We start from the raw sequence: 24370 nt of genomic DNA, 5'->3' as shown, positions 1-24370 counted from the left end.
ACATACAGTACTTCCTTTGTTCGGGAGCATTGTTGAAGAAGAGGTTAATGCACCCAGAGAGCAGAAAGGAGAGAAAGTCTAATGGACAATGACGGGCCTTTCACTGCAAATATTTGGTCTCATGCTAACCACCGCCCATCCCCCCTCGCTCTTTCTCCACCCCCTCCTTTCATGGCCAAAGGGACAAGATCAGAACAAATTGTCACTGTGTGATCAGGACTCCAAAGAACAATGCTCAAAGACGTCACATACAAATCGTGCTCTTAACGGGATGCAGAGGAACGTGTGTCTGCTTTCAGTTTACTACTGTAGGTTCTTGTTGTGTGTACATCACAAGTTACAGGCTTCTCAGGGACCCAGAGGGCCTGTGTGACAAACGAAGCTGCCTTTGACCTCGTCCTGTCACAACAGGTAGCTCCACGTGTTTTCATTTGGCAGATTTTACACCACGTGCTCTGATGCACTCCAAAAGTGGATTTGTATCTCCAGCTGAAACCACTCAATTATGGAGCCACATATTTCCTTGTTACCTAATACAACTACAAAGGAGATTACACAAGCTGTGATTATATACAGAGGGCTGTAGTGTGTCTTTACTAATCGTCACTGACAGTATCAGTCAGAGCTGGAACCATATCACCATGTTCATACTCTCTGGCTGTGCTTCTCCGTGCTGCATCAGTTTAGTCCTGGCATACAGCTAAATCTGCTCGTTACCTGTACAGGTGTGTGTAGACAGTGGGGCTGGATGAGTACTCATCAGCAAAATATGCTTTGAATAAAAAAACCTATATCTGTGTCTTTGTACTGGTGTAGCTGAACGTAATGGTACGAGTCATACACCAGCTTTATGTCTATGAAAAACAACACACGCACAAGGTTTGTCGTTATCAGTAGCATTAGCACAGCTAGCTGTTCCTCCACAGTACAGCTGGTATACTCACTCGTTCACTAAAACACTGCGTGCTGTATACTTGCAGTGTATCTGGAAGAGGAGCTGGTGGCTACACACTGCAGCAAGTACTGCACTCATGTTAACACCATGTCAACCCCTCCCTCCAGCTCTAATGGTTCACCCCACTGACAGTGGGTAATCAGGGAATTCCCATCAGGTGAACATCATTAGTCCGTAATCATGTGTGCACTCCATCTGGCCTTCAGGAAGTTGACCTTAAGAAGAGACAGTGGTTAGTGGACTTCAAAATAAAAGCATAACAAAACCAAAACTTCCTATCAGACATTGTGAGTGTGTGCTTCACCTTAGTGAGGAGAAGCTTCACAATGTCCCAGCATTCTGTTAGAGGGTACAGTATATAATGCATTGTATTATATAGTGATCTATGTATTTATCAGATAAAAGATATAAAGTGTTTAGAAATGTGATGAAGTCAGTATCATCCCCCCCTTCATCTATTAGCACTGTAACAACACACAACAACCTGTTTTTGTGGGTCACCTAACAACATGACCACATGAAAGGCACGTCGTGCATCTGCACTCTCCACATCCTGCCCTGCTGTTAGTTAGGACAGGTGATGATGTGCTAGAAAACCTCTTCAGTGAGGGTTTAATGTATGGCCTTATTGTTGTGCCACTATTCTGAGCGCACGTAAAAAATGTTTGAGCGCACGTAAAAACATTTGCAGGTGCAAGTGTTGTATTTTGAGGAGAAATTTATTTTGAGCGAAGAAAAGCTGAATTTGAGTGAACAAAATTCATTCCTGCGTGCAAAAAATGTATTTCAGTGTTTGCTATTATCCACACACACACACACACACACACACACACACACACACACACACACACACACACACACACACACACACACACACACAACAGCAGCCCCTCTCGCTCAGTTTTTGCATTTGCGCTCACTCGCAATGTGTCGTGTCGGTCGCGCTCTCAACATTTCTGCCCATGCACGCTCAACTCTTTCTCTACACCGTTATATTTGTGCCACAAAACCAGCCAATCACAGACTTGGATGCAAAAATATCTGATTGGCTGGTCTGGTCTCCAATCAGCTCGAAATGACGAAATGCAATATCCCAGAATGCATTTCATCCAAAACTCAAACGAGGCAGTGGCGGAGGAACACAGAGGGGCGGAGTTTGAAATATTATTCTTTCTGGGTCACAAAATAAACTTTTGAGATATTTTCATGTGAGAATGTTTCTGTGTGAACTTCAAATACCTGCTCGATTCATCAGGACATCACATATTTGCAAAGTTGCTCTAACCTTTTCAGAGATGCATGTTACCCACCAGCTGACCGCACAGCTGGACTGGCCATTGGGCATACCGGACATTTGCTCGGTGGGCCGATGGTGATTTTTCATTTTTATGTTTGTGTGTTTTTCTTTGTAACGGTATAAACAATGAAAGGTGGTGGATTAGCCAGTTGGTCATGATCAACTCTGGGCTGGACCAATTACAACACATCTGTATTGAGAGGAAAAGGAACGCGATTCGTCCCGGACTTCAGCTACAATGAAAAAGACACAAAGCTGGAGTTATTCTGTCCTCTCCTGTTGCTACTTCAATCCTGAAACTGATCAATGAGCAGCTGATTGTCTCTCTTGTTTATCGCCCACTTTGAGCCAGAAAGAGGAAACCAGCGGATGTCGCACTAAACAGCAGCACGTTTAAGCTTGATCAGCTGTTGTTAGAATTTATTTTATATTAATTTCTAGTATCAGCTGATGTTTGCTGGAGCCACAGCTGTAAAGCTGCTGGTCATGATATCGGTGTGGAAACATGAAGGTGATACAAATCATACATATATACCAACAACAGTGTACATCACTGTCACCACGGCGTTTGTTTTAGTTCAAAGGCTTTATGGTTTTTCCTGTAACACCTGGTGGTGGTTTTGTCAGTTCAGCCTTTTATATTATGTTTAACCCGAGTGACCCGGTCAGCTGGTGGGTAACAGGCATCTCTGAAAACATCAGAGCACTTATGCAAATATGTGATGTCCTGATGAATCGAGCAGATATTTGATGTTTACACAGAAACATTCTCACATGAAAATATCTCAAAAGTTTATTTTGTGACCCAGAAAGAATAATATTTCAAACTCCGCCCCTCTGTGTTCCTCCGCCACTGCCTCGTTTGAGTTTTGGATGAAATGCATTCTGGGATATTGCATTTCGTCATTTCGAGCTGATTGGAGACCAGACCAGCCAATCAGATATTTTTGCATCCAAGTCTGTGATTGGCTGGTTTTGTGGCACAAATATAACGGTGTAGAGAAAGAGTTGAGCGTGCATGGGCAGAAATGTTGAGAGCGCGACCGACACATTGCGAGTGAGCGCAAATGCAAAAACTGAGTGAGAGGGGCTGCTGTTGTGTGTGTGTGTGTGTGTGTGTGTGTGTGTGTGTGTGGATAATAGCAAACACTGAAATACATTTTTTGCACGCAGCAATGAAGTTTGTTCACTCAAATTTAGCTTTTCTTCGCTCAAAATAAATTTGTCCTCAAAATGCAACACTTGCACCTGCAAACTTTTTGTTTACGTGCGCTCAGAATAGTGGCACAAAAATAACGCCATACTAATGCAGAGGTGACCAAGGGGGCCTGGGGCTGCACCAATAGCATTAACTCATTTCTGCTCAGTATTTTCTGTTTCTACATTGCTACTGGTAAGAGTAGATGTCATACTTAGACAATGAAAAGATAAAGGAAGTATAGTAAAATCATTATTTAATCAGCAGAAATCATTCTGAACCAAATCTGCATGTTTTTGCCAAAAACGTAGAACTCCTATGTTGCTCGTAGTTTAATTACGTGCATCTGCATCAGTCTTTGGTTTAGCGTGAGCTGGCATCTATCAGAGCTAGCTAACTGTTCGCTTGCACACAAATCTAACCTTGCAAATAAAAACCAGGAAGCCTAATAAGGGGAGTTTATCAGAGAGTGTTTGGAGGCTGAAATGTGACAAACTGCTTGATATATACTTGCACATATTTGCATATATACTTGAATGCAGAAAACTACTAGAAAACAGGTCAGGCATAGCAAAGGGGTAGGTTGTGATGCAGCAGCTGGGGCAGTGCCCCAGGGCCCAGACGGCACAAGCCCAAACTGACCCTGCCTCCACATTAATCAGCATGCTTACATATTCAGTGCATTAGGTTCAAGTTGCTTACCTTATTCATGCAGTACACATTTTCTTTAACTATTGAGTAAGACAAAGATGTGATGGGTGAGTCATTTGGATTTCTGTAATGAAATATAATTACCACTTATGTGTTGAAAATATGCAGTCCCAGTGTAGTGTGGTTGTGATATATGTACATAGTTGATGCTGTGTGAGGACCTGTGGCTTCCTCTGTATGTCGCAGGCTTATAGACTTTAGTGAGGCTGACTCAGTGCTGGGCTTGTAGCTTCATAGATGCTTCACAGAACGATGCTATTGGTATTACTGATTACTTTTATATCGTGTTATTTTGAGTGTATGTGTGCTTTGTCTGCAGCTCCAACAGCCCCACAGTATTTTATAATCACATACATACATGTGGGCACATCTTACTAACTCACCATGGTCACCACAGTGCCAGAGGAAGACTGGCTGTTAGAGGCCAGCTCACACACACACATTTAACCCCATTTTGCTGGAGGAAAAAAACACAAATGGAGGGAGGGGGACCTGCGGAAATTAAATTTGGTAATGGTGTAATTATGCCAGACAAATGACAACTGTGTGCATGTCCATGTGTCTGTGTGAGGCTGCAGAGCAGATCAGACGTAGCAGAATGGCTTTATTAGCCACAGTAACCTCAAGGCAGATGGGGCCATGCTGGCAAATTAGGCCTGGTGGACATGTTCACAGAGCAGCACACACACCGCTCTGCTTTTACTCTGACCTTCAGATACTGGCTTTTTTACTGCTTCTCTTTATTTGTTATTGTCTAGTTTTATCTCACTGAATGCTCTAACACATGCAATCACCACACACAGTGTTGGGAAGGTTACTTTTAAAATGTATTCCACTACATGTTTATGTTATGCTAACATAGCTGTGTCGCTAGCGATCACGTAGCACATCATTATATACCAGCTAGCCCAACTTCAGTAACCCTACAAACGTCACTGCTGTTTAGTTTTCTGTCTTCATTTATGTTGGAAGTGATAGCAGAGCTGTACGTTTGAATTTTTTCAGAAATCTCTCAGTCAGAACATGCTATATCATGTTTAGGTAACTAGCGAAACTAGCGAGCTAACTTCCTGCTAACTTCTAACTCCGTTAAATTTAATAAATTCTGTTTTCATGGATGCCTGGATGTTAAACTTAATTGTTACACCTGGTAAAGCAGCAACGCTGATCGTTTTATTAAAGATGAAAGAATTTAGACTGTTTTTAACTCTCAGTGTTCGTTTGACTTTGGGACCTGAAGTTGACGGAGTTTAGGACAGTGTTGCCAACTCCTCAGTAAGGAAAATCGCTATTTGCTGTCCTAAAAGTCGCTAGAAGTCGCTAAATGATGTCATCGCCTAATTTGCATAATTGGCCATGCTAATGTAATTGTAACCTACGTTGTTGGAGAGAGAAATAACATCGTGGAAGAGACATAAAGTGAGTAAAAAAACCATCCTAATAACGCCAGAAAGTCACCAGATTTGTCGCTAGTCGCTTTTTAGAAAAAAAGTCGCTAAGAGGGTCTGAAAACTCGCTAAATAGAGCGACAAAGTCGCTAAGTTGGCAACACTGGTTTAGGACCCAGATTACTCCGTGAAGCTCCTCACCACAGCCGCCGTAATGCTCTGACAATCCATCAAGCAGTGCGGCTTACCAAAGTTGTACTAAAACGTTTTTAACAGATTTCTGAAGCCAAAATTGGTTCGAGGTCAGTAAGCACAACCAGAATCCATACATAAGGCACACTCTCGATTTTTGAGAAAATTAAAGTATTTTAAGTCCTTATAGTGTGGAAAATACGTTATACAGAAGAAAAGAATATATTGCGATATATATCGTTACCGCACGTGCTTCAAATTATACCGTGATATGGATTTTAGGCCATATCGCCCAGCCCTACTACAGATTACAGATTACATGCCCCAAATGTATTTTGTAATGTAATGTTACTCAATGACAGTAACGTATTCTGAATACTTTGGATTACTTAATAATATATTATCATGCTTTTTACAACTACATGAATGCACTATTGCTGTGATTTATTACTATTACTGAAGGTTACTCTCCACACCAACACCAGCTAGATGTTTAAATCTTAATATAATGAGTAACAGTAGGTGGACATTAGGTAAGGCTGCACTTTTTGCAGCGACCTCGTGTAGAAAACTATTCAGCGCGTATATAAAACAGGTCCGCGGCTCCGAGCCGTAGTAAAGGGACCTCTGGCTAATACGTCTGGTTCATGTCGGGCTCGTAGCTGAAAACTAGCTTTACTTTGTTGTCTGGGTCACTTTGCTAGCAGAGACAGAGAGAGGCGTCGAAAGGCTCCAACAGAACTTATTGTTTCAGAGGAAAACAGGAACACAGCGTACAGTCGAGTCTTAACAGCTTACTTACAGCTGGGCTCGTCAGGCACTCTGTTTGGCTGCAGTGGTTATTATTATATTTACATGCTTCCAGCTCCCGTTTCTGCTCGGTGACAGCTCCTACTTTTCCTTTCTCTCCCTCCTCACAGACACATCACGGGTACAGCAGTCCATCCTCCCTGCAGCACGGACTACACTGCCCATCAGGCTGCATGCTTTAAGGCGATGCCTGTAACACTTCCTGTTGCCTTCATATTAAATCATTTTTTAAATAATAATTATTGAAAATATTTCTTCACGTCATTATGCGGCCGCAAGTAGAGGTAACATGGGCCGCGAGACTGAGACACAGACATCAGAGCCTCTGAATGCGTGTTTTGTTTGAGTTTCCACCGGCGTGGAAACCAAAAACAGAGAGGGGACAGCCTAACATATGTAACAGGAAAAGACCGCCGTGTAATCCATTTATTTCATCAAAGTAACTGTATTCTGATTACCACCTTTTTAAACGGTAACTGTAACAGAATACAGTTACTCATATTTTATATTTTGAATATGTGACGGTGGTACATGTACTCTGTTACTCCCGAACACTGACCACACATAATGTAAAACATGGACAGTCCAGTGTTGAGATGAACATGCTCATTGGCTGCTGATGTCATACCACAGGTAGTCCTCTAATGCAGGTGAGATTTACAAACCAGGATTTATTCTGTTGTTTTTGATTCAGTTGGACCCAATCGTGGCATCGCCGTCTTATCTTCATGTACTTTGAGACACAAGCATGGAAAGCCGAAGCCACACATGCCCCATGCCCCCACTCTCACACTTTATTCATGCAGTTCTGCCCCCCCACACACACACACACACACAAATAACAGCACACACATCTCCAGCTTCACACTCCTGCAGGGGCTGATTTTCCTGTTCAGCTCCTCCTCATCGTCATCCCTTCTTACCCTCATCACCCCACCACTCTCATCCTTTGTTCCTATTCCCTACCTCCTTCATTCCTCTTTCCTCTAGTGGGACTGTTGCTAAGGAGCCCTGGTGACCAGACAGCTTTCTCATTGGACAAAAACAAGAGAGAAAAAAAGGAGGTTCAAAAGGCAGATGAGAGGGGGAAAGGGGGTAGTGTTTTCTTTGTATAGGTGGTGTGTGTGTGTGAGTGCAAAGTGAGATCCAGATGTGGTAATGAGGTGACAAACTGACCTGCTGCAATGCTTCATGGAGACGTGGAGGAAAAGATAGAACACATGGATTAATGGATCGAGGGAACAATGATAGGGAACAATAGGAGAAGGATGGGGATGACTGTAAGAGTCAGAAAGATGCAGAGAGATCGTCTACAGAACAAGAGTACGACAAAGGAAGATAGAGGTGGAGTTAACTGACAACACGATGGGGATGGTGATTGTTGATGTGGAGTGATATAAGAGTGAGACAGAGAGCACACTTTCATTTCTTCTGGCACAAAGAAACATTATGTCTGGACACACACAGATGTTTCTGTGGCTGCATGTGTGAAGCACTGTCGACGGCTCATTTCCTGTTCTTAAAATAGGACACAAACCTCGTGCTTTAAAGGAGTGCATCTGTGTCCCACAGACACTTGTTCAAAGCGTCTGTGGTATGTAGACCCGTGTGTCAGGCAGGCGCAGCACGAGCCCCATGTTTAAAGCACTAAGCCTGTTTGTCGCTAAGCTGAAAAGACTAGCTGAAGATAATTTCTCACATGTAGATCCTATGAAGAGGTTCTTATGGTCTTCATATAATAAATGAAGTACTGTGGAGAACTGGGCATTGCATGGGTGTACTGTAGAACAAAGCACCAGTGAGGAAGTCTCATTCCCATAATAGGAAGCTTTACTGGAACCAGCTACATGTGACTGCTTTGTTGCATGAAGGATTTTATGGTTTCAAATAAAAGTAATCACAAATAAGTTATTGTGTCTGCCCCTTCATGTCTGCAGCGTACAAACACATATCTGAGCAGTGGATGGTCATCAACGGCTGCTGGTTCGTCTGTGGTGTCGTTTAAGGACTTGCTCTCAAACAGCTGTTTTCACCCCCAGGTTTATATTACATATATATGTTATACAAATAATTAAAACCGACCAAAGTGACTTTAGTGTGACGTGGCTGTCAGCTGCAGGGCTGCAGTGTTTCACATGGAGCTGAATGATGAGTAAAGCATTGTAGAAGCATGTTAAACAAAGAAGGTGTCGCTGCAGACGGCTCCAACATTCACACAGAGGTAGACTGGGTTTATCCCAGTCGTCCCATTGATGGCTCGATAGGCTCCAAATGCACAAGGAAACAGTGGATTTGGGCTGCATGCAGTGCCTGATTCACCCTGGGGCACCGTTGGAGGCTTGAGGGTCTGTCCACATGTTAGCGTCCTCAGGCAACACACTGAACCTCAGCCTGCGATGTAGCTTCCTGTTCCACGTCTCAGTTTACTTCAATACAAAGTAATGAAGCCATTTATTATTTATGCAGTCAGAATATTCATCATAACACACACATCAGTGGGCTGGTTCAGCTATCTCACTAATAAAAGGTTAAAGGCTAAACTATAAAAGCAAACCAGCTTCTGCTGATGTGAAATAAAAATCAGCTAAGAGATGACAAGGAGACCAAAGTTCAGGAGCAGAAACTGTTGTTTAAACCTTTGAGAAATGGAGTGAGGTGGTTCTAAAAGCAGAAAAGAAGTGGAAGTGTCCTCTGAGCCTCCTCAGGATGGTCTCGTGTTTTTCAGTCACCTGGCATGTTACAGCATTTCCAGGACACACGTGTTGTTTCTGCATCGCTTCTTTGCTTTCTCACACCACATCTTCTTTGTCTGTTGTTGCTTTTCACGGGTCCTGTCTCTGTCTCTAACACCCCCACCCTCACTGTCTGCCTCCATCATATCTGTGGGTGTGATCGTTGACCGGGCTCCGTCTGCCTCTTTTATTTCCTGGTCTTGCAGTGTACGAGCCAGCTTAGGCTTACAGTTTGGGGAGAGGTTGACACCATGGCTTCTTGCTGGTTGTTCGGCTTATCTCAGTCTTGTGTGTTTTTCTAACACATTGTACTGTTGTTGATAAGGGCAGCCTGTCAGCATCAGGAGAAATCTATACAGGGAGTGCAGAATTATTAGGCAAGTTGTATTTTAGAGGAATAATGTTATTATTGAACAACAACCATGTTCTCAATGAACCCAAAAAACTCATTAATATCAAAGCTGAATGTTTTTGGAAGTAGTTTTTAGTTTGTTTTTAGTTTGAGCTATTTTAGGGGGATATCTGTGTGTGCAGGTGACTATTACTGTGCATAATTATTAGGCAACTTAACAAAAAACAAATATATACCCATTTCAATTATTTATTTTTACCAGTGAAACCAATATAACATCTCCACATTCACAAATATACATTTCTGACATTCAAAAACAAAACAAAAACAAATCAGCGACCAATATAGCCACCTTTCTTTGCAAGGACACTCAAAAGCCTGCCATCCATGGATTCTGTCAGTGTTTTGATCTGTTCACCATCAACATTGCGTGCAGCAGCAACCACAGCCTCCCAGACACTGTTCAGAGAGGTGTACTGTTTTCCCTCCTTGTAAATCTCACATTTGATGATGGACCACAGGTTCTCAATGGGGTTCAGATCAGGTGAACAAGGAGGCCATGTCATTAGTTTTTCTTCTTTTATACCCTTTCTTGCCAGCCACGCTGTGGAGTACTTGGACGCGTGTGATGGAGCATTGTCCTGCATGAAAATCATGTTTTTCTTGAAGGATGCAGACTTCTTCCTGTACCACTGCTTGAAGAAGGTGTCTTCCAGAAACTGGCAGTAGGACTGGGAGTTGAGCTTGACTCCATCCTCAACCCGAAAAGGCCCCACAAGCTCATCTTTGATGATACCAGCCCAAACCAGTACTCCACCTCCACCTTGCTGGCGTCTGAGTGGGACTGGAGCTCTCTGCCCTTTACCAATCCAGCCACGGGCCCATCCATCTGGCCCATCAAGACTCACTCTCATTTCATCAGTCCATAAAACCTTAGAAAAACCAGTCTTGAGGTGTTTCTTGGCCCAGTCTTGACGTTTCAGCTTGTGTGTCTTGTTCAGTGGTGGTCGTCTTTCAGCCTTTCTTACCTTGGCCATGTCTCTGAGTATTGCACACCTTGTGCTTTTGGGCACTCCAGTGATGTTGCAGCTCTGAAATATGGCCAAACTGGTGGCAAGTGGCATCTTGGCAGCTGCACGCTTGACTTTTCTCAGTTCATGGGCAGTTATTTTGCGCCTTGGTTTTTCCACACGCTTCTTGCGACCCTGTTGACTATTTTGAATGAAACGCTTGATTGTTCGATGATCACGCTTCAGAAGCTTTGCAATTTTGAGACTGCTGCATCCCTCTGCAAGATATCTCACTATTTTTGACTTTTCTGAGCTGTCAAGTCCTTCTTTTGACCCATTTTGCCAAAGGAAAGGACGTTGCCTAATAATTATGCACACCTGATATAGGGTGTTGATGTCATTAGACCACACCCCTTCTCATTACAGAGATGCACATCACCTAATATGCTTAATTGGTAGTAGGCTTTCGAGCCTATACAGCTTGGAGTAAGACAACATGCATGAAGAGGATGGTGTGGACAAAATACTCATTTGCCTAATAATTCTGCACTCCCTGTAGTGCAGGTTTGTTTTACACTGATACAGAGTTCAGACCATGTTCTTATTTCACACTGAACTAAAAGAAGTGCACTTAAGGATGTACCATTAGAGACACAACACTGTGTCACTTCCTTTGCCCATCACTCATTTGTACTAGTGATGCGCGAATCATGAACGAATCGTTCAATACTCGAGAATCACTTTACTGGACTCGTGAATCATGATTCACGAGTCCAACTGACTCACTGACGCATCCCTGTTGCTGTTAGCAAACTAATTCCATTAGTAGAAATATATCTAGCTTATAATTAAAATTGTGTGGAAAAAAACAACAGACAGTTTCTTAACAAAAACATTTCTGCTCTGAACATGAAGAACAAACCCTGAGTAGAAGCTCACCTCAAGACAACAGCTCCTCAGTTCACAGTAGCATCGCTCTGCTAACATGCTAGCAGCACGTTTAAGTTACTCATCCCCTCCCTCCTGGCTCACAGCTTCTTCTTCTTGGTTGGCAACCAACGTTAAGGTCCATTACCGCCCCCTGGCTCATAGCTCAGTGGACATTTAGATGAGAAAATATATATTTAACACATTTAAGGAAAATACTAATAAAATAAAAATAAAAATAAATAAAATAAATGTTCCCATTAGAAATCTTTTTTTTGCTCTATAAAACTAGTTGTTTTTCTTTTTCAATCACTCATCTTAGCAGTAGGATTTACATGAAAAGAGAAACAAATTAAGTTTGAGTAAAAATGTATATTTTTTGCACTCTCTGGGCAACTGACTCTGTGACTCATATGACTCAAACACGATTCACTTCGGTGAGTGACTCATTCAAACTCGATTCAGTAAAAAGAATCGAATTTACCATCATTAATTTGTCCCCTTGTGACACCTCACACAGGCTGACTGTGAACATTGTTTAGCCCAAAGCTGTCTTTAAAAAAGTGGAAAATCAGTAACAGATAAATGTAAAATCCCATCACAGGGATGTGAGGTGTTTTTAGCTCAGGAGGTACAGCGGGCTATCTGCTAAGGTTGGTGGTTCAACCACTGGCTGCTCTAGATATCCTTGGGCATGACACTAAGCTCTCCAATGCATGAGTGTGTGTGTGCCTAAGAAAGCACTTAAAAAAAGTGCTTGTGTGAATGATGCAGCTGTGTAAATGCGCTCAGGTCGAGCAGACACGTGCTACAGAAGAATCTGTCCAGTTTCCTTTGAGGGTCCATCTCACACAAAGAGGTGGAGCTAGCTGCTGTGGCGACCCCTTCACAATAAAAATCAAAAATTATTACTCCAACACTTGAGTGGCAGTGGTGCTTGGTCTGAGCACAGAGGACTGACTGCACCTTCAAACCGAGAAAAGGGGGTACACATGTAACCTTTACTTGCCTGGCACATATATGTATCCTAATGCTGGTCGACATGGTTCACATGGTAACTAGACTCTATTTGAATAAAAACTTCCAGTGTCTTTCTGTGCAGCACAATCACAGCCACACTGATTATCATTATTATTTTAATGCTGATGTTCTGATCCCGACTGCCCGCTGGTATGGCGCTGTCATTAAACATAGCACTGCTGCTGGTGTCTCCTTACACCGTTAAAAGGGTCCGTGGCGTGACAGATTACACCCCCTGTGTTAACATGTTATTGGCTGGGAGTGAGGATGCACTGACCCCATGTGACCTGGCCTATATTCAGTCTAGTTTTATTTACATCACCGATCATGCAGGTGCTTTATAGTCCGAGGTAACACATGAGTGAAAAAGTCAGAGCCAGCATCCGTTTGAGGGGAACGAGACAGAACAAAAGGCCCGTCTCTACATAAACTGGTCTCATCACATAATAATGACATCACAGCAGCAGCACTGCTGTTAAAGACACAGCTGATGCTGGTACAGCTCTCTGCACCTGCCTTATTCATGTGTTTGTGTGCATGTGTGCACACACTACTCAGTCTATCACTGCTGGTCCCTCATACACAGTCTAGCACTCGCAGCACTGCTCTAAAAAGGTGTGTGTTTCTGTTGTGTGTCTGCACATGTTTCCTCCCTCCCCCACCGTGCTGTTTACCCCGTGACCTCTGAACTCTATCCGGTTGTTCAGTCTGACGTCACTAGCCGTGTCTGGGTCTAAACTCCGCTGCAGGTCCATATATCAAACGATCACTATGGCATTACTGAGAGTTAAAAACTGTCTAAAGTCTTTCATCTTTAATAAAATGATCAGCGTTCTGCTCTACCAGGTGTAACAATTGAGTTTAACATCCAGGCATCCATGAAAACGGAATTTATGACATTTAACGGAGTTAGAAGTTAGCAGGGAGTTAGCTCGCTAGCTTCTATCTAAATACAATATAGCATGTCCTGACTGTGGGGTTTTGGAAACAAATTCAAACGTACAGCTCTGTTATCACTTCCAGCATAAATGAAGACAGAAAACTAAACAGCAGTGACGTTTGTAGGGTTACTGAAGTTGGGCTAGCTGGTATATAATGATGTGCTACGTGACCGCTAGCGACACAGCTATGTTAGCATAATATAAACAAGCTAACTTTTTTTCCACTCGATAAAAGTTAACGTGAGTGTTCTCGGTGGTCAGGAACAAATGTAATCGCATGGCAGGATGCTGTAAAAGGACCAAACTTCAGCCAGGAGAACAACTGAGATAATCCATCCACAATACGAGGTTAGTCATTCATATACTGCTGCATGGGCTGGGCTGTAGTTACATCCTAAGGTTTTAAAAACTGAGCTTAAATAAATGATTAGCGGTAATAAAAGCCGAGGGAGGTCAACAGGGATCACTGACTGTTTTAGGAGCTTTTTGAGATCAAATAGAAGAAAATACAAAACATTAAACATGTTAACAACACAAAAGCCATATTAAACGCAGACTACTTTAGACCCGGAAGTAGGATTCGTCGCGTCATCACTGAACAACCGGATACCCTCCCCGTCCAGTGATGTCATTATATGACAGTGACATCATTTCTAATCTACAACCAGTTGCAGCCTGTAGGCCCTCAGCTGAGAACGGAGACATGCTGGGCTCATGGTTTGTGCAGTAACATGCAGAGTAGCATGAATGAGTTCAGATGATGATTTCAGCTTTCTATTGATTATTCTTCCCTGAGAAGAATTTAACCTCTGCGCTGCGTCACCAGCTTTCCCCGCAGTCTGATGTTTGTGTTGTTTCCTAACTGCTACTGAAAACCAATGAACAGATTTCATAACCTCCCCAAAAACCATAAATAATAATTGAACCAAGTCCAGAAATGGCACAGCTTTGTCTCCTGGATTATTTTATACTGTCTCACTCTCCCCACACTTCTGCTGAGTAACCCGTCATCTTTGTGTCAGTGTGATGATTTACAAATAGGTCCTGAAGGCGAGTGAGTGTCCATCAGTTCATGCACTGGAGCTGAAGCACATTTGCAGCAGTGCACCAGCAAGTCTACCTCTGAATGGCCAGAGAAACCAACATGGAGGTTTTGGAGTGACCTAGATCTCCTCAGTAGACTGACATGCTTTGGCATGACTTTAAACAGGCTGTTCATGCTTAAACACTCTTCAGTGCGGCCGAATTAAAACAATTCTCTAAAGACGAGCGAGCCAAACCTGCTCATGCGAGAGGCTCATTGCCCGTTAATGGGCAAAATGCTTCATTCAAATTGTTGTGTCAGGACTTCAGCACAGAGCAGAGTGGTGTATTCATCATCTCAGAGCAGACTTTGCTACTCCACCTTTTCTGAAAGGTGAGGTCAGTAAGAGTGGATGTCAGCAGTATGGACGGTGTAAGCATCATTCATCAAACCACTGACCTCCCGATTGGCAGACGCCCTGCCCTACCTCTTGAGCTGCCCTCAGAACTGGAAACAGTCTCGACGGGACTTTTCATATTGTGATAGTCAGTGAAAACATAATTTGTCCTTCCACATTAGACTCAGCTGTGACTCTACATTAACAGATACACAAGAAAGATCATCGCGTTCAAAGGCTGTTTTATTAGAAGCTGGTAAAGAACGTTTCACGTCTTACAGTTTGAAGTGTGCTGAACAAAGCTGTGTCTGCAGAGCCCGCCATGCTCAGTGAACACAACCTGCAGGAAGGTGCAGGAAACGAGGACGCAGTCTGGACGGGGTGTCGAGGGTGAACGTGTGGTTGCCAGGGGATACGTGTGTATCTGGATGTCACGCTCAGTGGGAGCTGTGGGTTGGAAAATGACCTAGTTTTAACCGGAAACACGGAAACAAAGAGGAGTGGGAGAGGGGAGAAGGCAGAGTGGAGCTGCAGCTGGAAGACCAGCAAATTCACTGGTTTGATTTCCGACAAACACAAAAAGCACAACAGCAGCACTGCAGAGGGGCTACAGTCACGACAGCTGTAGCTTTGTGTGTGTGCGTGCATACTCCTGTATGTTGAGTTTGTAGCAACAGTGTGTGAAATGCTGAACTGTGAACCCCACGCTGCTTGTTGTTGAGCTGTTGTGTTGCATGAAAACAGATTTAAATGAGAGACAGGAGGGCTGAACACACCCACAGTGTCCACAGTGAACCAGGGACAGCTTCACAGGGAAGCTGGCTGCTGGTGATGGCTGGCTAATCGATCTGATTGGAGTATAAAATGTGATTAAACAGCAAATAGCACTGTTCTCGGTTCTCAGGATGTTTCAAGCTTAATGATGAATTGTCTAATCGTAAGGTGTGCAGAGCATCCATCTCCTCGACTCCACCCAGGACAATAACATGAGGTCTGTTACTCGTTGTAGCAGACTTGGCCTTGCTGCTGGCTAATCTTTAGGTAATGTTGCTGTTGAATAAAAAGATGAGAACGTGTACGTCAGAACTCTGAGACACCAGGCCCTTTGTTCTTAGCTCACGTTCCTCCCCACACATTAAATATGTGGCGTCCTGTAGTTGTGGGGATATGATACACCTGCAGCCTGTGTTGGATCAACTCTTTGCTCACCTGTTGATGTTTCAGTCTGCCCTGCATCATAATGTACAAACCATCCCAGCTCACATGAAGCTAAGAAGCTGATCTTACTATGGGAAATATTGGTGACATATTAAATGGCAATTTTCACTTTATTACAAGCAATCGTAAGTTTGCCCATTCCTCTGCCCCACAGCTCACATATGTACATGCTCAGCTTACAAAGCCTGCTCTGGAGCCTTTGCTGCTTCCATGGAGATCACTGGCCACAAACAGCCACTCTGATCTTAACTGGGACTAAAATGATAAGAAATAAATGTGTGAAATATAGAAAGTTCTGGTAGCTCACTGCCCAGACTCTTCACTTTAGCCTGCTTATGTTTTCTTTCTGTAACTGTAGTCGTAAAAAACTGTGATGTCATTTAACTGTTCATTGTTTAATGACTGTGAGGAGTATGAACGGCCATAATGGAGGTTTTCATCAGTCAAACAGTCCAAAGTTTGAGCTTGTTTGTGGTTCAGAATCATAAACGGCTTCAAGCTCACTCAGACACTGAGCCATGGCTCTGTGCCACATGCACACATGTCTGCATCTCTGCCATTCAGACACACTTTATATGCACTTCATGTGATGTCACTGTCAATACTGAACTGCACATCGAGTCTTTTTAAAGGGGGCAGTTTGTGTTGCTGTGATGGACAAGTTTGAAAGTGTTTGTCCTCCACAGTGGAAAATGACTTTACCCAGCTCCCCGTCTCTCTGTGGACCTGGACCGCTACACTCCCCGTCTCTCTGTGGACCTGGACCACTACACTCGCCGTCTCTCTCTGTGGACTTGGACCGCTACACTCCCCGTCTCTCTCTGTGGACCTGGACCGCTACACTCGCCGTCTCTCTGTGGACTTGGACCGCTACACTCGGCGTCTCTCTCTGTGGACCTGGACCACTACACTCGCCGTCTCTCTCTGTGGACCTGGACCGCTACACTCCCCGTCTCTCTGTGGACCTGGACCGCTACACTCCCCGTCTCTCTGTGGACCTGGACCGCTACACTCGCCGTCTCTCTGTGGACTTGGACCGCTACACTCCCCGTCTCTCTCTGTGGACCTGGACTACTACACTCCCCGTCTCTCTGTGGACTTGGACCGCTACACTCGCCGTCGCTCTCTGTGGACCTGGACCGCTACACTCCCCGTCTCTCTGTGGACCTGGACCGCTACACTCGCCGTCTCTCTCTGTGGACTTGGACCGCTACACTCCCCGTCTCTCTCTGTGGACCTGGACCGCTACACTCGCCGTCTCTCTCTGTGGACTTGGACCGCTACACTCCCCGTCTCTCTCTGTGGACCTGGACCGCTACACTCGCCGTCTCTCTGTGGACTTGGACCGCTACACTCCCCGTCTCTCTGTGGACCTGGACCGCTACACTCGCCGTCTCTCTCTGTGGACCTGGACCGCTACACTCCCCGTCTCTCTGTGGACCTAGACCGCTACACTCGCCGTCTCTCTCTGTGGACCTGGACCGCTACACTCCCCGTCTCTCTGTGGACCTGGACCGCTACACTCGCCGTCTCTCTGTGGACTTGGACCGCTACACTCCCCGTCTCTCTCTGTGGACCTGGACCACTACACTCCCCGTCTCTCTGTGGACTTGGACCGCTACACTCGCCGTCTCTCTCTGTGGACTTGGACCGCTACACTCGCCGTCTCTCTGTGGACTTGGACCGCTACACTCGCCGTCTCTCTCTGTGGACCTGGACCGCTACACTCCCCGTCTCTCTGTGGACTTGGACCGCTACACTCCCCGTCTCTCTCTGTGGACCTGGACCACTACACTCCCCGTCTCTCTGTGGACTTGGACCGCTACACTCGCCGTCTCTCTCTGTGGACTTGGACCGCTACACTTGCCGTCTCTCTGTGGACTTGGACCGCTACACTCGCCGTCTCTCTCTGTGGACCTGGACCGCTACACTCCCCGTCTCTCTGTGGACCTGGACCGCTACACTCGCCGTCTCTCTCTGTGGACTTGGACCGCTACACTCCCCGTCTCTCTCTGTGGACTTGGACCGCTACACTCCCCGTCTCTCTCTGTGGACCTGGACCGCTACACTCGCCGTCTCTCTCTGTGGACCTGGACCGCTACACTCCCCGTCTCTCTGTGGACCTGGACCGCTACACTCGCCGTCTCTCTCTGTGGACCTGGACCGCTACACTCGCCGTCTCTCTCTGTGGACCTGGACCGCTACACTCACCGTCTCTCTCTGTGGACCTGGACAGCTACACTCCCCGTCTCTCTCTGTGGACTTGGACCGCTACACTCACCGTCTCTCTCTGTGGACCTGGACCGCTACACTCCCCGTCTCTCTCTGTGGACCTGGACCGCTACACTCCCTGTCTCTCTGTGGACCTAGACCGCTACACTCGCCGTCTCTCTCTGTGGACCTGGACCGCTACACTCCCTGTCTCTCTGTGGACCTAGACCGCTACACTCGCCGTCTCTCTCTGTGGACCTGGACCGCTACACTCCCCGTCTCTCTCTGTGGACTTGGACCGCTACACTCACCGTCTCTCTCTGTGGACCTGGACCGCTACACTCCCCGTCTCTCTCTGTGGACCTGGACCGCTACACTCCCTATCTCTCTGTGGACCTGGACCGCTACACTCGCCGTCTCTCTCTGTGGACCTGGACCGCTACACTCCCCGTCTCTCTCTGTGGACTTGGACCGCTACACTCGCCGTCTCTCTGTGGACCTAGACCGCTACACTCGCCGTCTCTCTCTGTGGACCTGGACCGCTACACTCCCCGTCTCTCTGTGGACCTGGACCGCTACACTCACCGTCTCTCTCTGTGGACCTGGACCGCTACACTCGCCGTCTCTCTGTGGACCTAGACCGCTACACTCGCCGTCTCTCTCTGTGGACCTGGACCGCTACACTCCCCGTCTCTCTGCGGACCTGGACCGCTACACTCGCCGTCTCTCTGTGGACCTAGACCGCTACACTCGCCGTCTCTCTCTGTGGACCTGGACCGCTACACTCCCCGTCTCTCTCTGTGGACTTGGACCGCTACACTCGCCGTCTCTCTGTGGACCTAGACCGCTACACTCGCCGTCTCTCTCTGTGGACCTGGACCGCTACACTCCCCGTCTCTCTGTGGACCTGGACCGCTACACTCACCGTCTCTCTCTGTGGACCTGGACCGCTACACTCGCCGTCTCTCTGTGGACCTAGACCGCTACACTCGCCGTCTCTCTCTGTGGACCTGGACCGCTACACTCCCCGTCTCTCTGCGGACCTGGACCGCTACACTCGCCGTCTCTCTGTGGACCTAGACCGCTACACTCGCCGTCTCTCTCTGTGGACCTGGACCGCTACACTCCCCGTCTCTCTGTGGACCTGGACCGCTACACTCACCGTCTCTCTCTGTGGACCTGGACCGCTACACTCGCCGTCTCTCTGTGGACCTAGACCGCTACACTCGCCGTCTCTCTCTGTGGACCTGGACCGCTACACTCCCCGTCTCTCTGCGGACCTGGACCGCTACACTTGCCGTCTCTCTGTGGACCTGGACCGCTACACTCCCCGTCTCTCTCTGTGGACCTGGACCGCTACACTCACCGTCTCTCTCTGTGGACTTGGACCGCTACACTCACCGTCTCTCTCTGTGGACCTGGACCGCTACACTCCCTGTCTCTCTGTGGACCTAGACCGCTACACTCCCCGTCTCTCTGTGGACCTGGACCGCTACACTTGCCATCTTCTCTGCAGCTCCAGTGGTCTCCACCCTGCTACCTGCAGCTATTAAGAAAGAAAATGGATTTCCAGTTTCAGTTGTGCAATCACGCCTTCATTTTTTCCACTGTGGTGGAAACAGCTGTGCTTCAACATTAGCAGAATAATGACATATTTTATTTATTAATTTATTTTTTTATTTAACCTTTATTTAACCAGGAATGTCCCGTTGAGATCAAAAACCTCTATTTCAAGGGAGTCCTGGCCAAGAGGCAGCACATTTCAAAACAAATACATACGAACAAACAAAGTTAAAATTACAGAAAACAATTACACATTATTGAGGCAGCCTGTAGGCCTTTGAGTTTAGTTTTAAAAACATTTAAAGACAACAGTTCAGTCAGTTTCCAGTCTTTCTGTAACAGATTCCACAAAAAAGGCGCAGAGTGCACAAAGGCTTTCTTACCCAGCTCTGTGTGGACAAGGGGAACAGACAGCAGCAGCTGATCATTTGAACGTAAGGAGTAAGAACCACTATTTGTCCTTGTGAGCAAAGTACAAATATAAGGAGGCAGCAATCCAAGCATAGCTTTGTAAATAAAAGTGTACCAATGCCCCTGTCTTCTAATGGCCAAAGAAGGCCATTTTACTCTTAAGTACAAATCACAGTGATGGGTCAGGTATTTACAGTTGGTAATAAACCTCAAGGAAGCATGATACATCGTGTCCAACATTAGAAGACATGAAGAAGAAGCGTTCATATACAGAATGTCACCATAATCTAACACAGATAAAGGTTGCAGTGACAAGACGTTTTTTTACTGCAAAAGAAAAGCACTGCTTATTACGGAAGAAAAAACGAAGTTTAAGTCTCAGTTTCTTTACTAGTCTCTCTATATGTGGTTTAAAGGTGAAGGAGTCATCAATCCAGACACCAAGGTATTTATATTCATGAACCATCTCTATGACATTTCCTTCAAGGGTGGACACCACTGGAATAGGCTCCGGGACCTTCTTTGACTTAGAAAACAACATTAGCTTAGTCTTGTCAGCATTGAGAACTAATTTTAGCTGAATAAGTGAATGCTGGAAAGCAACAAAGGCTTTCTGTAGGGTTTCAATGGCCTGAGCAAGAGATGATCCATAACAGTAAATAACTGTGTCATCAGCATAAGAATGCAAATTTGTGTCTGAGACATTTTGACCCAAGTCATTGATATATAAAAGGAACAGAAGGCGACACAATCACTAATGCATACTGTCACGGCCCGCGAGGGCAGACCGTGTGGAGAGTGTTTGGTGGATCCAGGTGCGGACACAGACGCAGGAGGCAAAACTTGTGCTAAGCTCAAAGCGAGCCTTTAATCAGGGCTGACACAGAAGGCAAAATAACAAACCACAAACTATGGGAAAACTAAAGACCTAAACTGGGAGTAACTAAGGCTATAAACGAAGACCAGGACTGAACTATGACGAAGTACTGCGGACAGACTATGAACACGACATGAGAAACTGTGAACGAGATCTCGGTGCTGGCACATGAAGGTGCAGGCACATGAAGGTGCAGGCAAACATGACTGGAGAAAGTGACTATGAACATGTCCAATACTGAATCTTGCAGACTAGAATCATGACGTGCAGCTAGAAATAACAGGGTGCATGAACAGACGACGCGACACTGACACGAAGACACACTGGGCTAAAATACACAGAGGAAGTCATCAAGGAATTAGAGACAGAAGGGGACACAGCTAGAAACACTGACATAAGACAGGAACATGAACCTTCAGAGTAAAACAGGAAACAAGACAGCACTAAACAAAGACGCAGACACGACACAGAGACAGACTAGACACTGAACTAAACCTGCAATAAACATGAGAACACAAAACCTACGAACTAATCCCTGAACAAGAAGAACTGAAACAAAGAGTCATAATCATCAGCATCATAATAAGGAAAGAATCCAAAATGCAAAAACACACCAAAACATAGCGACTCAAAATACTGGGTCAAGCTGAGCCAGAACCGCGGCAGCATAAATAACAATGATTCTTTTCGTAGTGTGGTCGGTGAGTGCATGTGTGAAACACAGAAGTGTAAGCTCAGCTTACCACAGAGTCCACCAGTCAGACCATGTGTAACAGTGTGTGTTGTTGTGTACTGTACATGTTTCATACAAAGAGACAAAGAAAGAAGGAAAAGAACATGCTGGAGTCCCAAAGGCAGCACCTGGTGCACAGATGAGCTCTCCGAAAGCACAAACACACACACAAAGTCCTCAGGCATACAACAGTGTGTGAGTGTGCACACGCTGTTAGGGTAGGTACAATATCTGACCGGCTGAATAAATCCTTTTCCCTCCCCAACAACTGTGTCTCTATTTGGGGAAAATCCACAGAAACATGAGTGGGTTTGTGTACTGGGAGCTTCAACCTGACCCAGTGTGCAGGCTTCTCCATGCTTCTGCATTAGCTGAACAGAAGAGGGAAAGCTGTGTGGAAACTGATAAACTATACAAAGTGCATTAATCTGTGTTCTCTCTGCTTCTCACCAGGCCTGCAAAGTGCTTCTCACACAGTGAGTGGACGAGGAAGCTGTCCACATACGTGAACGTGAGTCACTGATTGTCTCTTTCTTACTGGTACTCACTGGTGGACCACAGGAGTCCCAGTGTGACAGGTTAGTCTTGATGCATGACAGAGGTTACTGTAGCTGCATTCATGTAAAATTCCAAATGTCGCTCTTTGGCGTATAACTTAGAGCTTAGATAACTGAGCGCTGTACACAGCAGAGTGATCTGGGACAGAATGAAGAGCAGCAGTGAAAGGAAGATGGCAGGTAGCCGTGTCATGACAGCACGTTACAATGAGCTGCTGGTGGCAGAGCTGAAGATAAACACAAATAAATAAACACAAGTAAACAGAGCATTTAAATACACTTTTACACTACAGTCTCATGTAACAGGCAAAGTTTAGTTACAGGTCTCCAAAAGTTGATTCTGTTCATCTGGACGTAGCGTTTTGTGGGAGAAACGTTTCGTCACTCATCCAGGTGACTTGCTGGTCATGAGAATTTGCATAATTAAGATTAAGGAACTGACCTCCCAGCCCATTGTTCCTTCAGTGGGCTGGTTTCAGTCATTATGCAAATGTGCTGTTTATAAGATTGAAACCTGCAGTCAGCTGAGACTGAAGACGTCACCTGATGATGACGAAACGTTTGTGCCACAAAACGCCTCATCCAGATGAACATAATCAGCTTTTGGAGATTTACTTACCTGGATGATTGAAAATGCATCAAGGCGTTTAGTTACAGGTCTTTCAAGAACGTTAGTCTTTGTTTTTAAACGTACAGATCGTACAAGTCCATTTTTGTCACGAATGGTTTCCAGAACTCTCCCAAGTGGCCAGGAACCACGTGGTGCAGAGGAATCCATTATAATGACTATATCTCCAGGTTTTAGACTCTTCTTCTTTTGGTTCCATTTTTGTCTCTCCTGTAACCAAGGCGACTATTCACGTAGCCATCGTTTCCAAAGATCTGAGATGTACTGAGCCTGTTTCCATCTTCTCTTCAGATACATATCCTGAGGGTCAAATCAGGAGGATGTGATTTGGTGTAAGTGGCTCTGGGGCTTTTGGATCATCAGAAAGCTTTGTGATGGGTCTGTCATTTAAAATTGCTTCAGTTTCACACTGAACTGTATTTAATCCATCGCCGTCCAACTGTTGTTGCTGAAGAACGGATCTCAGAATCTTTCTGACCATACGGATTATCCATTCCCAAATTCCACCATGTTGTGATGCTCCAGGCGGATTAAAACTCCAAACAGCTTCAATTTGGGTATGTTTCAGCGATTTAAGAGCCTCTCTTAACTCTGTCTGCTCCAACAAAGTTGGTTCCATTGTCCGATTGGATGCGAGCGACTTGACCTCTCCAACTCACAAAACGGCGCAAAGCATTATGCAGGCATCTGTGCTTGGAGAGCTAGCCACTTCCAAGTGCACCGCTCAGCTGGCTAAACAGGTGAAAATGACTCCATAACGTTTAGCTGTACCTCGTCCTCTTTTCACTTCACCGACGTTGGTGAGTGGTGGGTTATCTGGCAAAATTCTTTCCTTGGGTAAATCTGCCATCTTTTGCTCCAAGGCCTTTCCAGGATATTTTCTGCAAAAATTACATTCTGCGATAACCTTCCTTACAGCCGAGTTGGCCTTTGTGATCCAGTATTTTCTCCTTAGTGTGGATAAGGTGTGGTTACGACCGCTATGACCAAGCTGTTGATGAATGTGCTTTAGGATGAGACTTGCTACATGTTGATCCTTTGCAAGAACAAAGGGATGCTTCATTTCTTCTGGTAAGGAGCCCTTTGTCAGTCGTCCCCCAACTCTTAAGAGGCCTTCATCATCAAGATAAGGGTCTAATCTATAAATTGAGCTGTGCCTGCTCACAGAACCTTTCCCACTTGACAACGTAGCAATCTCCTCTCCAAATCTTTGTTGCT

The 24370-nt window shown here is 45.4% G+C and overlaps 1 protein-coding gene across 19 annotated transcripts in view; it reads left to right on the top strand.

Annotated features, from left to right (window-relative positions):
* nfasca (neurofascin homolog (chicken) a) overlaps positions 1–24370 on the top strand; it is a 167006-nt gene that overhangs the window by 51583 nt on the left and 91053 nt on the right. For 18 of the 19 annotated variants that reach the window (XR_014920340.1, XR_014920341.1, XM_085455543.1 and 15 more), the window contains one exon: positions 22421–22478. The gene's annotated coding sequence lies outside the window, so the exon portion shown is untranslated. The other variant, XM_085455529.1, reaches the window with a different exon arrangement.

The sequence above is a fragment of the Copadichromis virginalis genome, linkage group LG5 (assembly GCF_057382275.1).
Source record: "Copadichromis virginalis isolate Kocher_CV1m ecotype Utaka linkage group LG5, C_Virginalis_male_GT1.1, whole genome shotgun sequence".
Lineage (NCBI taxonomy): Eukaryota > Metazoa > Chordata > Actinopteri > Cichliformes > Cichlidae > Copadichromis > Copadichromis virginalis.
Note: the sequence above shows the minus strand (reverse complement) of the source record. Positions and strands in the feature narration are given on the sequence as shown.